This window comes from Phyllostomus discolor, chromosome 2 (assembly GCF_004126475.2).
Source record: "Phyllostomus discolor isolate MPI-MPIP mPhyDis1 chromosome 2, mPhyDis1.pri.v3, whole genome shotgun sequence".
Taxonomy (NCBI): Eukaryota; Metazoa; Chordata; class Mammalia; order Chiroptera; family Phyllostomidae; genus Phyllostomus; species Phyllostomus discolor.
This window is the reverse complement of record NC_040904.2, coordinates 206297461-206310299: the sequence shown is the minus strand read 5'-3', so window position 1 is coordinate 206310299 and position 12839 is coordinate 206297461. Positions and strand designations below refer to the sequence as shown.

General features: G+C 48.4%; 1 protein-coding gene across 1 annotated transcript in view; it reads left to right on the top strand.

Moving 5' to 3' along the window:
* Positions 1 to 818: 818 nt before the first annotated feature.
* The window catches only part of SYN3 (synapsin III), a 409092-nt gene continuing 397071 nt past the window's right edge, over positions 819 to 12839 (top strand). The window contains exon 1 of the mRNA XM_028531935.2: positions 819 to 932. The gene's annotated coding sequence lies outside the window, so the exon portion shown is untranslated. The remainder of the gene's footprint in view (positions 933 to 12839) is intronic.

Here is a 12839-nt window from a genome sequence, read left to right as displayed (position 1 = left end):
TTCCAAAATCCGTTCTCCACACAGCAGCCCAAGTGGTCTTTTACCACCGTCATAGACCCCTTCAAACCCTCCAACGGCTTCTTTTTGCACTTAACACAGAAGCTCCTCACGTGGCCCAGAGTGGTTCAGCTCCGGTCACTGCTCGGGCCTCGCTCACTTTCCCCTTGGCCACCACACTCAACCACCCTAGTCTCCAGCTCCAGGCTCAGAACCACTGTTATCCTTCTGCTCCTAGTTCAAAGTGGCCTTGGAGACCATCCTATTTATGGCATCCCTGGGCCCCTGTCTTATTCATAATCACTCCCTTCCGCATAACCGTGTTAACCAGCTGACATTGTGGTCCTTGTTTGTTTGTTTGTTTGCATATGGCCCCCCTCCCCACCCCATGCAAACTCCGTGAGGGCAACAGATAAACTTTGTCTCGTTCCCTGTTGCATCCCTGGTGCGAAATGACTAGCATACTACCTGAGACATCTGTGACAGTGTCCTGACAGGTTTCTCAGAGGCGCCTCCTGAGCTCTAGGGAGATCAGGTGGCTTGCTCAAAGCCAGCTTCCAAGGCCACTGCACTCTTCGCCCTCCCCAGGGGACGTCTAGACTCTCTTGGGATGGAGACCTATTACCTCACTCGGCTGCCTGAGCCGGGTGAGAGCTGATTGGAAACAACTTTCTCTGCGTGGAGATGCCAGGAACCCGCGGGTGCAGTGAGGCGGGAAGGGGTGCAGGGGCGGGGCCTCCGGAGGGCGGAGCCGGCTGGGGGAGTGGCCTGGCTGCCGGAGCCAATGGGGCGCCGCGGCGCGGGGAGGCCGGCCCAGAGGAGACGCTGGCGCGAGGTGGGTTGCGGAGGCTGAGCTCGCGGAGCGGGAGAGGATCCGCAGGCGGGTCCAGTGGCCAAGACACCCACCCGGCTCTGGGTACCTGGCGGCTCCTACGGTAAGCACAGCGCCGCAGCGAAGTAGACTTTGTAGGGTGTCTGGCAGCGGGGAGTCCCCCCTCAACCCCTCAGCCGAGACTACTGGTGGCGCCCTCGCGCCTGGTGGCGTCCCCGGGCGCTCAGGCTGTGTGCCCGCGGGATGCGGGAGCTCAGGGGCCGGGGAGAGAGGCGAGGAGCCGGCACGCCACGCTTCCTCCACTGGCTGCTCCGGGTGGCCCCAGAGCCAGACGCTGGGACAGGCAGGTCCACGTGCGGGGAATGTCTGAACCGCTGGGGGCCGGAGGGGCTCAGGGTAGTGGCTCCTCGGATTATCTTCATTCAGCGCCAGGGCCCAGGGAAGAGCTTGCCGGGAGTCAGGGACTGCAGCGGCGGATTTCTGCTCTGCCTAGGTCCTCAGACCCTCGTGACCTGTTGCCCTGGGGTTAGGGGTCAGATTTGGCATGCCATTTCCTATGCCCAGTCATCCTGGGGTGCAGGAAAAACATCTCAGAGCGGTGGTTTCCGGGGCCAGGCTAGGAGCAGACACTAGCTCTTGATCCAGAGCCCCGTGTATTTATTCAGCATTTATGGGGCTCCTATTGTGTGCCAGACCCTGTGCTTAAGTAAGCCCTAGCAGCACGAAGATGGGCATTGGAGGAGCTCCTGGGACTAAGAAGGACTATAGGAGGAACAATTATAGTGCATCATAATAGAGGGGACTGAGGTGTAGCGGAGGACCGTGAGCAAGCCCGGAAGTCTTCAGGGAGGCGGTGACTATTGAGTGGGCACTAGAGGAGTAGGAGGGTTTGCCAGGCTGAAAGCTGTGTGTGTTGAGGGGTGGGGGGACGACTCGATGGGATGGCAGGAATTCCAGGTAGATGTTCTTGTGCAAAGATAAAGAAAGTGAAAAAGCCCACTGTCTTGACTTAGAACATCAGATAATCCTACATCAGATGATCAAGTAGGATGGGGGCATATTGTGGGTAGGAAATGAGCTGTCAACACTGCAGGGAGCTAAAGCATGCACAGACCTTAAAAAGCAGCCTGAGACTATTTAGAATTTTGTCCTGGGACGAAGGAGGGCAGTGGCAGAATTCTGCATTGATCTAGTGACTCTTGCAGCTCTGTGGAAAATGGGTGGAGACTGGATGCATAGAAAGCTGGTAAGTTGTAGCTACTATTGGGGCTATGGCTGCAAATACTCTGGCCACTGAAGGCATCCCCATCTGCCCGGGAACCCTGCCCCCTCCTTCTAGCCATGGATGCATTAGGGTGGGGAGATGGATGTCCATGTGATGTCTGCTTCTGCAGGTCATTTTTAATCATTGTTTCTGGAAGCTTTGACCTCAACTTTGTCGTTAGGAATGACCCCTGGAGGAAAGTGAAGGGTATGCCTGCTCCCCTTTTCTGATCTGCTGGCCTCCCCTTCTCCGTGGTTCTTCTTTCTGTCTCGCAGAGACACAGCCTCAGCTATCAGAGGCCGTAGTAAAGAGCAAGATCTGCTGGGGAGTCAGACTGGAAAGTCACTTGAGCTATGTGCCTGGGGACATTAGCAACCTTTCTGAACCCCAGTTTTCTGACGTAAAAGGAAGTCATCATACCCCCCTGCCATAGGTCTGGTTCCCTGAAAACATAATCAGAGGCTCTTGAGATTTGTGTGTAGGGGATCCCTGGGTAGTGGTCTTATTCTGGGGATGAAGGGGGGAGGAGTGGGGGAGGGAAGTGGGCCTGGGCAGAGGGAGAAGTTGATCTGTGATGGGGTGCAAGAGAAGTCTCCATTGATCCCTTTAGGCATTGGGCCAAGCCCTGGAAGCCCCCATGTTGACCAGCCAGTGGCTGCGCTGTCCCCAGGGAGGGGGCACAACTTTGGGTGTCCCTTCAGCAGGACAGTCCCTGAAGAGGAGGACACTCGGCTGTGGACTGTGAGAAGCCAGCACTGCCCGTAGCTGAGGGAGTAAGAAGCGCCTTGGTCTCCGGTGGGACTGAGAGCCGAACCAGGGCTGGCATCTGGGAGGATGGGCTTGGAAAGTGAATGAGATAACTCTGACAGTTAAAGGGCTTTGCGGGGTGCCTGGTGCAGAGCGGCCATTTTCAAAGTGTTCATTTTTTTTATCTTTTAACTTCTTGACTGCCTCTGACAATGGATTTTGGAGTTTGAGTTGAGTAAATCAGCTTTTGTAAAGATAGAGCCTTTAATAATAGCCACAGTGACTCTTGCTGCTTGTTATTGAGTGCCTGATGTATCTGTGCGTTCTCCCAGTTATCCAGTAATCTTCCAAGTTAGGCACTTTTATTCTCATTTTACAGTCAATGCAGTTTTCCAAAACCCCACGGAGTAGCTGTCCTTTGCCAGAACATAATGACAACAAATATCAAGACGATATGATTTATTATGCTCCTAGAAGTGATTTCATTGGTGGATTTATTAATTCATTTTTTACCCAATTGTTAACTGAATCAGTGAGTATTGAAAGCCTCCTAAATGGCGTTTGCTGTCCTAGACACTGGAAATACAGTACAGTCTATTATAGGGGACAGACATTCAGTGCTGTGCTTCTTCAAAAGCAGACACTGAAGGATGCACCATTGCATTGCATAGCCAGGATGTGATGAAGAGTAGTAATAGGACCTTTTCCCAGCTGAGTCCTTCTCACCCTCCAGTTTCAATATAACTTCCTTAGAAAGGCCTTATGGACCACTCTGTGTAAAGCACGTCCCCCCCCTTTATTGTCCCTTCATAGCACTTGTCTGTCCATTTTTTGGTCCTCCCCACTGGCCTGAAGGCTCCAGGAGTTCATACATGGCTTCATCCCAAGGGCCCGGCACAATGCTTCACACAAATTTCTTGAATGACTGACATGAATGAAGGGTGAATCTGCTGAGCAGAGTGGCCAGGGAAGATCAGCCTAAGGAGTGATGTTTACACTGAGATCTGAGGGATGGGGCAGAGGGAACAGCTTGTTCAAGGACCGTGAGGCGGAGGAATGGAGCTCAGCCTGACCGGGGAGCAGCCTGAGATGAGCTGGGAAAGCCGTGCTGAGCGGGGATTTTCCTCCAAGTGCAATGAACAGTCATTGAAGGATTTTAAGCTGAGTAACAACCTGGCGTTACAGTATGGATTTTTTTGGTTGCCTGTCATGCTTCTGGGAGGCAAGCCCCACGGAGAATGTTTACTGAGAATAGTGTTCAGTAAACATTGCTGAAGTGAATGGATGAGAGAGTTTCTGCAGTTACCAGCTGGAAAGTGGGGTAGAGGGAAGAATGGGACCTTGTCAAAAATGAGGAGTTAGGTGAGAGATGTTGGTGTCCTGGCTTCACAATGGCAGTGGCGTTGGGGAAAAGTAGGACTGGAGCTATATTTTGGATGCAAAATATATAGGACTTGATACGTTAGGTATGGGGAATACAGTAAAGGGAAGGGTCAAGGGTCAGGTTTATATTTTAAGGTTAGATGCCAGGGTGTCCATCACTAGATGAATGGATAAACAAAATGTGGTACATACTAACAATGGAATAACACTCAGCCATAAAAAGGAATGAAGTGCTGATATATGCCACAACGTGAATGAACGTTGAAATCATTCTATGGGAAAGAAGCCAGACACCAAAGATCACATAGCATATGATTCCATTTATATGAATATCCAGAACAGGCAAATCCATAGAGACAGAAAACAGATTGGTGTTTGGTGCTTACCAGTGGCTTGGGGAGAAAGGATAGATGGCGCATGACTGCTTAAAGGGCAAGTGGTTTTCTACCGGGGTGATGAAAATGTTTCGGAGTCAGATAGATGTGGTATTGCACGACATTATGAATGTATTAAATGCCACTGAACTGTACACTTTAAAATGGTTACTGTTATGTTATATGAATTTCACCTCAATTATAAAAGAAAGAAGATTGGGTAGCTATGGGACCACCAGTCACAGAGTGGAGGAACAAGTCAGTTTAGGAGCAAGTTGGAGCTAGAGGAGAAAACTCAAATGCTGTCTTGGAGATGCTCAAGGCATTGACATGGAACCTGTGTGTTGGGGGGGTGTAGTCTGGGCTGGAGATACAAATGTGGGAGTTGTCGGCATTTAGAAGTTGGCCGACAAAATGGGTGAGCTCTAGGGAGGGAGAGTGTAGAGAAGTATATTCAAGGTTGGATCATTCTTTAATTTAAACCCACGAGGAAGGGGCTGTTGTCCTCATTTTCAGGCCCCACAAAATGAACTTGCCCAAGGTCAGAAAACTTATTCATGTGGGTTTCCTCGCTTCCAGTCCTTTACCTTTCCCATATCAGCACAATGCCATTTCAAACTTCAGCAAAGACCCGCCGCCCTCCCTCCCTCTTCACCTCCCTGCTGTACTCCTGATTGAGTATTCGTATGTGGCAGGCACTGTTCTGGGCAGGTATTGACAGAGAGTTAGAAGTGGCTCTAACCATATGGAGTTTTCCAGGCAAAAAAGTAGCTGCAGCCAATAAGATACAAGGGACCTTAGAAGCCTGGAGCAGAAGCATCTGTCCCAGGTGTGAGGGTGAGTGGATGCTGCCTAGAGAAAGTGACAGCTAAGCTGAAACATGCAGCAGAAAGCGGAAGGACGGAGCCTGAGAGTGAGAGTGATTCTCTGGGGGGGGGTTCATGCTCCCTGATCACCTGCCCTGGGAATTCACCATTCTCTTCATCCCCCAGTTCTTTGCAGGTCACTGGCATTTTCCAGCTCATCGAGAGGGTCTATATTTTGTATAACCCTGGAGACAATAGGTAGAAAAATGGCTTGATTGGATTTCAGGCGGGAGCAAACCTTTCAAACCCAGGCTCCATCTCATGAGCAAGCAATTTACTGTCTCTGAATCTTACTTTTTATACCTATGAAATGGAGCCAAATAATATTCACTGCTCACTGTAGAAAATAAATAAGATGATACTGTAAAGTACCGGGCATATAACAAATGCTCAAAAAATATTATCTCGTTTATCTTTTGGAGAGGAAGAGTTCCCCCCCCCCCATTGGTCCCAACACTCTGTACATTATTTATGATACAGATACTCTTGTTCCCCCTGAAGAATCTGACTTAATGGTGGGGTAGAAGCTAGTGATCAGTATGTTTAGGAAGCACCCCAAATGATTCCGATATAAGCAAGGTCCAGGAACATTAGTTCAGACCAAATACTTGAGTCATTGCTATCCTGAATGTGAAAGAGTTAAGCAGCTCGAAGCAGACTGGTGCCTTCTAGGAATTATTAGCCAATGACGGTGCTAACCGATGATGTAATGTCTTTGACTGGCACTCCATTGGTTAAGTGTATTGTTTCTCTTGCTTGAGCTGTGTGAGGAGCAAAGCTGGAGCACAGGGTTAACAATTCTGTGGCAGCAGATAGAGCTATTTTAGAGCTAATCTTTCCATTCCTCGGCTGCTAGGTGTGAGTGTATAACACGGCAGCAGATTGTTGTCCCTCTCCTTCCAATAAACGGCTGCATCTTCCTCCTTTCCTCCTCCCAAGCAGAGCACATGTCTCCGTAGTACTACGGAGGAGGACCAGGAGGGGGAGGTGGGGGAGGAGGAGGAGTGGGATCGCTTAGGGAAGATTGAGCCCTTGCAAAGTTGGGCACTGCAGTCTCTCCATGCCGCTGGGGACCCAGCTGCTCTGGCCTTACAGAGGTCCTCCTGGATGAAGTGCTAAACTGTCACCTGCTTCTGAGTCGCTGATCAACCCTCAAACCGGGAGGTGAGCCCAGGGTTTTGGAAGAGGGAGTGGGCCTGGCAGTCGGTAGCCTGAGGGCAGTGAGAAGGGAATAGCTCCAGGCTGAAGGTCAGGCACAGGCTTTATCCCATGGCTGCCCAGGCATACTGTGTGAACTTGGGGGTGATGGTCTCCCTCTCTGGGTCTGTTTGCTCCAGCACCCAGTATGAGGCTTGGATTGGAGCTCTCTGAGTTCTGGGAGACACTGGCTGGGAGTCTGTTGACCAGGAGCTATACACAAGCATACTCTCGGTATAGCTTTCCGTCAAATGCTCCCTGAAGATGCGTGCTTTGCTCTGGGAATCGGGTACAGAAGGGAATGTTACCCTGGCCCCTCCTTACATTGTCTGAGCTCCCTCCTCAGTGTTCCCACTCAGCAGAGTGGCCCTGCATAGACTCTGGGCTGAGCTTTCTCCAGACATACCTGAATGCTATCGGGGACATTGAACATGTCATTTTGAGGACCTCTGGGTCCCTGACCCTGGAGTTATCCTTGTGCCTCCGTGCATTTGAGCACTTTCCAGTTGTCTCATGCTGGAGCTCTCAGGATTTGGGAGAGGAACTCCTTTTGTATTATGGAGAGCACAGTTGGGATGATTTTCTTGTTTGTGTGTGTTGGGCTGAGGATTAATTGCTCCAGGCTGAGATTTCTCACCTTGCCCAGAGAGGTTCCTAATGCAAGCCCGTCTGCCTCGAGGGGTGAACGGAAGGGAGCAGAAGTGGAGGGAGCAAAGGGGGCCCAGTTACTGGGAAAGGTTGCTAGCAAGAAATGCTGACCTTCATTTCGTAGGTAATTCAAGAAGACCTTGCATTTTATAGACCAACTATGATGCTACTCTTCTCTTGTAGCCCTCCTAAAAACATAAATAAAATGCTCTGTTATTTTCATTTTTCAGCATTTGGTTATAAGTGGGGAGTTCCCAGTTTCCTTAGGGAGAGGGGAGCCTGCACAGGGTTCTCTCTGTGTCTTGTATGACCTCTGGGATCTGCCACCCTGAGTCCTGGGTCAGGCTTTGCTGCTGAAGAACATGTAGGTCCTCGAGCAAGTCACCATGCCTTTCTGAGCCTCATCTGTCAATCACTTTTAGAGTACCTTCTAGCTCTGCCTGTCTGGGCTGCGGGTGTGAAAAGCCGTTGGAATCTGAGTCTGCTGATTAAGTGGGTTGGATGGGTAAAGAATGAAAAAAGGAGACATGCAGCATGTGTCCTGTGGGTGCTGGGCACTTCGACACATGTTTTCATTGATCTCACCCTCCCAGCATCCCTGGGATTAGGTGGAATTCACCTGAGTCTACAGATGTGAATGTCAAGGCTGAAGGAGATTCGGTGACTTATCCAAGATCCTCACTTAATAAATGTGGAGACTGGTATTTAAGCCTGTGCAGGTGAATGCACTGGGCTGGCCACACGTGGTTGGATAACGGAAGGGCTGGAGCTGGAATATTTATCTACCCATGTGCTCCTCTTTCTACCTGAAATCATGTGCTGATTTGGGGATTGACTGGTTCAGCCAGATTACTGTGTTTGATCCAGCTTCCTACCTGGGACAGAAGAAGATTCAGGGACACTGGGTCCAAAAAGGACCTTACAGTCCTTTGGACAGACCCCTCAATGTATCATGGAGAAAACGGAAGTCCAGGGAAGTTAGGTGACTTGTTCCATGTCACTCAATGAGCTGCTAGACTGCAGGGGATGGAGACCAAGACTCCTAGTCTTAGGTGTTTGCAGTTGTATTATTATTAACGAGCTATATATATATATATAAACCTTCATTAGAGAACTTTGGGATCATTTGATTTAGTTATTCTCTCCTTCTGGGCTCTTTGAAGTGCCAATGGAGTAAGACTCATTGAACAGCTTACTCTACACCTGGCACTTGGCAGGTGTCTGAGACATGAAAGGGGGTGGTAAGCGAGCCGACTCTGAGACCTGGTCAGTCTCCTGAAGGAGCCTCCAGATGTAAGCTGTGTTTCAGGAGGGTCAAACTCACAGGTCATTGTCCCTCCCAGTGGGTGGGCTGCTGAGACCCGAACCCATTCTCTCTGTGTGTACCTGGTGCCAAATTTATACCACCGTAAGAACACCTGCCACATGACATGTTTTCTCTGTTCTTCGTCTTCCCAGCTAAGCTTGATGTTTCCAGGGCTCAGCTCACCAAATGTGCAACTTAATTAATCGGTGGAGCTGCCTCATGGGGTTGTGGGTGGTGTCACTGTCTTAGATGTATAGAGATGTACACCCAGAAAGAAAAACACATCCAATAGTTGTTAGCAAGTGCAGTGCAGATACTCTACTTTTTACTTGATCACTGTGATGCTAGGAAAGGATTTTCCTACCACCAGGCTTCAAGTATTCAAATGATTGTCCCAGGAAAGAGGGATTATCGTTATTCGGCAGGGCGGAAGAGCAAAGCCAGCAGCCACGGGCAGCAGTGGGAGGGGAACAGACAGCAGATAATTAGAGGAAGAGTGTGCTTGGCAGTGGCAGCTGTCCGGACGGAAAAGTCTACCTTCCACACCCCAGTCATCAGAAGTGGGAGGCAACCCTTGCAACTAAGTTGCAAGTCCTTTGCCAGGACTGCCGCTCTGGCAAAGAGCAGCTCTTGGTAGCCTCTCTCATCCCTTCTGGATCTTAGATTTCCTGGTTATCCGTTGAGAAGAACATGAGAGGAGGCCTAGGCTCTTGCAGAACTGTGTCTTGCTCCTTCTTTAGGTTCTGAGGCTGCCGTACAGGGTGAACATCATTCATCGCCACAAATACCCTTGAAAATACTTTAATTGCCAAAATAATTGCATTTTACATGGTTGTGGGGTATGACACCCTAAACTGTGGTTTCTGGGCTAACTAGTGTGCAAAACACTGACCGAGTCTAAAAGAAAGAACAAAAGGAAGTCTATCTGCAGTTGTCTGGGTGTTCACACTGTTCTGTCTGTACGGTAATGGTGAAATTTCTAACCGGCATTGGGTAGAAAGTTCTCAGGTGCTCTTGCTTGCTGGCAGGGTTGATGCCATTTTGCTTGGATAAACAGCCTCTGATACTTTCATGCATGTTAACAGTTTTTTTTTAATAGTGATGAAAATTAAATGACAGAATATATGTGGAAACCCCTGAGCTCAGGAACTATTACAGAATAGATCCTCAGGACATTTTTTACTGGACAGTAATTAGCATCTTGCTGTAGCTGACTTGTCTATGCTGGTCTTTGCAAAGCTTGAGAGAAGAACCTGGTCACCTGTGTCCAGGTTGGCATTTTTCTCTTCAAGGTCGGCAGGTCCTGTCTGGTTGCTCACCCTCATGCGCCTGCATCTAAAATCTGAAGTGGGAAATGAATGAGGTGGGAAACTATACAGACCTGAGTTCAAAACACCAGACCTTCTCTATCATCGTGCGACCTTGAGCACATTACTTAGTCTTTGTGTGTTCTTTTTCACTTAGGAAAATTGAATCAGCAGAACCTGCCTTGAAGGGTGGATGGAGGATTAAAGGAGAACCTTTTTGCAGGGGTGTCCAACTGGCGGTCCCTGGGCTGCCCATGGGGCCCAGGGTGGCTATGAACGCAGCCCAACACAACATCGTACATTCACTTAAAAAGTTTTTTCACTCATCGGTTTTTGTCAGTGTTTGTGTATTTCATGTGTGGCCCAAGAGAACTCTTCTTCTTCCCGTGTGGCCCAGAGACGCCAGAAGGTCGGACACCCCTGCGAGTGTGTCTGGAGCAAGCAGACAGAGACAGAGTAGGTGTTCTGTAAATGCTAATGTACTTGTTCCCTCGGAGAGGTATCGCAGAGAGGTAGAGGTGGGATTTTTTCTTTCTTTGTTTTTTTTTTTGTTTGTTTTGTTTTTGATTTTTGTTTTCAGCCTCACCTTGGGTGTCCTTGTCCACATCAGGAACACTTCTAGACAGTTTGCTACACGCCCGTGGGAAACCTCACGTGCGTGACCCTCAGAATGCATTTTCCTGCAGCCTCGCCCCCTCCCAGTCCATCCTTCTGCCAGTTACCTAGCCGAGCACCAAAGAGCAGCACTTACAAGGGATATGTTGAACTTAGTCTATTTTCCATGCACCCATATTGAATTAAATATGTGAGGCAGGTGCTGCTTTACTCAGAGACCAAGTGGGCAGATGATTTGAGAGGTGCTACCGAGAAGCCAAAGTGTGGCTCCAAGGTCAAAGCCTTGGGAATTTCATCATTGAATGTGCGTCTATTGTGTTTACTCATTAATCCATTTGACGAGCATTTGTGGGAGTCCTGTGATAGGTGGTATGCTAGGGGCAGGGGATAGATCCATGAACAGGACAGACAGGACCCCTGACCTCATGGATCTTATGTTCTGGTGGGGAAATAGAAAATAACCATAAAACAAATATGTTGAGTGGTGTCAACTAGTGATGAGTGTCATGAAGAAAAATGAAACGGTATAAGGTGTGGGAAGATGCTATTGTAGAGATTCAGTTAAAGGAGGTGTCTCTGAGGGGTTGATGTTTCAGCAGAAGCCCAAATGAAGTTTGGGAAGGGCCTTTGGAAACACCTATGAAAAAAAATTCCAGGCAGAGGGCACAGTGAGTGAGCCTCAGGGTGGGTAGGGAGGCACAAGAAGGAAGACTTTGAGAAGATGTGACTAGAGAGGTACCCGAAACCAGGTCTGGTGGGGACTCCTGGACAGTGGGGAGAAGTCTGGATTGTATGTTAAGTTGGAGGTTTTGAGGAAAGAGTTTACATGGTTTGGCTCATTTGCTTTTTAAAAAATTGATTGGATTTTTTGAAGATTTTATTTATTTTTAGGAAGAGGGGAAGGGAGGGAGAAAGAGAGGGAGAGAAACATCAATGTGCGGTTGTCTTTCATGTGCCCCGTCCTGGGGACCTGGCCCGCAACCCAGGCATGTGCTCTGACTGGGAATTGAACCAGCAACCCTTTGCTCTGCCGTCTGGCGGTTAATTCACTGTGCCACACCAGCCAGGGCTGATTTGCATGTTTAAATTGCCATGCAGTAAAACTGACTTTGTTGTTTAGTTCTATGACTTTTTAAAAAAATCCTCATCCAAGAACATGTTCATTGACTTTTAGAGAGAGAGGAAGGGGGTGGGAAGAGAGAGAGAGAAAGAAACATTGATGTGAGAGAGAAACATCAATCATTTGCCTCCTATACACGCCCTCATCGGGGATCAAACCTGCAACCTAGGTATGTGCCCTGACCAGGAATCGAGCCTGCAACCTTTTTGTGCACGTGATGGTGCTCCAATGAACCGAGCCCCCCGGCCAGGGCTAGTTCTCTGACTTTAAAAAATGTATAGATTCATGGAAATACCAGCACCACAGTGAGGATGCAGAATAGTTCCATCATCCAAAAATGTCTCTCGGTGTCCCTTTATAGCCACAAACTCCCCACTTGTAACATATGGCAACTACAACTTGACTTTTCATCACTACTGTGTTGTCTTTTTGAGAATGCCATACCAAATGGAATCATACAGTATGCAACCTTCTGAGACTGGTTTCTTTCCTTCAGCATACTCTCTTTGAGAGCCATCCATGTTGTCAAGGGTATCAACATTCACATTTACTGCTGGCTAGCATTCTGTGGTATAGATGTACCACAGTGTGTCTGTCTGTTCACCCCTCAAAGGACATTTGGGTGGTTTCCAGCTGTTAGTGTTTATGGATAGAGCTGCTATAAACATTTGTGTTCAGGTGTTTGTGTAAACATACGTTTTTGCTTTTCTAGGATAAACAACCAGGAGGTGGATTGCTCGAACCCATGGCATATTTACATTTAACTTTATAAGAAGCTATTGGTCTCTTTCCCAGTGTGGCTCTATCATTTTCTGCCCCTATCAGCAATGTAAGAAAGTGCCAATTGCCGTTTCTTTGTCCGTACTTGGCATTTTCAGTACTTTTCATTTTAGCCATGTACATAATTTAGCCTTATCGTACCATGGTTTTCAATGGCATTTCCCTAGTGGTTAATGATGATGCTGAATATTTTTTCACACGTGTATTTTCCACCCTTATATCTTCTTTGGCGAAGTGCCTGTTCCAATACCCAGTTTTTTAAATCACTCTTTTAATATGGTTGAGTTTTGAGTGTTTTTTATGTCTTCTAGGTACCAGTGCTTTCTTAAATATGTGATCTGTAAATATTTAACTTGTTGTTCCTAAGGAAGCGTTCTGACAGCTGTGTGGGAAGGAAGCTGTA